We start from the raw sequence: 1,242 nt of genomic DNA, 5'->3' as shown, positions 1-1,242 counted from the left end.
AAATTGGAAATAGTCAAAAATGAAATTTAAGCATCAACATCAATATCTTAGGCATTAGTGAACTGAAATGGACTGGTATAGGCCATTTTGAATCTGACAACCACATGGTTTATCATGCAGGGAATGACAAATTGAAAAGGAATGGTGTTGCATTCATTGTCAAAAAGAACATATCCAGATCAGTCATGAGGTACAATGCATGAGGTACAAGTCATGAGGAACATAACAACAATGTTCAAGAGAAAATTCCCTGTCTCTTCTGACATTCATAGTATCTTTTATTTCTTTCCTGTCTTTTTAATGGCCTTTTGCTTTCTTTTTGTATTATGTTCTTGATATCATCCTATGACTCCTATGATTTCTGGTCATTAATGTCTAATGTAACAAATCTGTCCTCAAGATGGTCTCTAATCTCAGGTGGATCATGTTCACAATCATACTTTGACTCTTGTTGATTTGCTTTAAGTTTCTTCACTTTCAACTTAAACTTGAATATTAACTTTGTAATGATCTATTCCACAGCTGGACTGATGATATCGAGCTTCTCCATCTTTTCTTCTCATAGATGTAGTCAGTTTGATTCTTGTGTATTCTATTTGGTGAGATCCATGTCTATAGTTGCCATTTATGTTGTTGAAAAAAGGTATTTGCAATGACTAAGTTATTGGTATTGAACAATTTTATCATGTGATTTCTAGCAAAATTTCTATCACCAAGACTGTATTTTCCAACTGCTGGTACTGTATCTTTGTTTATAACATTCTTATTCCAAACTCTGAAAGCTATCAATGCAATTTAATTGCACATTTAATTAATATTAGACTGAAGAAGTTGGTGGAAATCTTTAATTTCATCATTGCTGCCTTTAGTGGTTGTTGCATAAATCTGAATAATATTTATATCAACTGGTCTTCCTCATAGAGTTATGGATATTAACCTATTATATCACAGGCAAAATTGTACTTCAAGATAGCTTTTGAGTTGATTTAGTGCAGAATGCTATGCCATTCTTCTCCAATTTGTCATTCCTAGCAAAGAATACCACAATTTTGTCTGATTCAGACAGTCAATACCAGTCCATTTCAGTTCATTAAAAATGATGATATAGATCTTTATGCATTCCATTTCATTTTGGATGACTTCCAATTTTCCTAGATTCATATTTGTTAATGAATGCCTGAAGCTGTTTTATTTTGGAGTCCTGTCCATCAGCAAACTAAGATTCTGAAGACTTTATCCAAT

Source organism: Chrysochloris asiatica, unplaced genomic scaffold (genome assembly GCF_000296735.1).
Source record: "Chrysochloris asiatica unplaced genomic scaffold, ChrAsi1.0 scaffold00145, whole genome shotgun sequence".
Taxonomy (NCBI): domain Eukaryota; kingdom Metazoa; phylum Chordata; class Mammalia; order Afrosoricida; family Chrysochloridae; genus Chrysochloris; species Chrysochloris asiatica.
The sequence above is the reverse complement of the archived record's forward strand: the minus strand, read 5'-3'. Positions refer to the sequence as shown.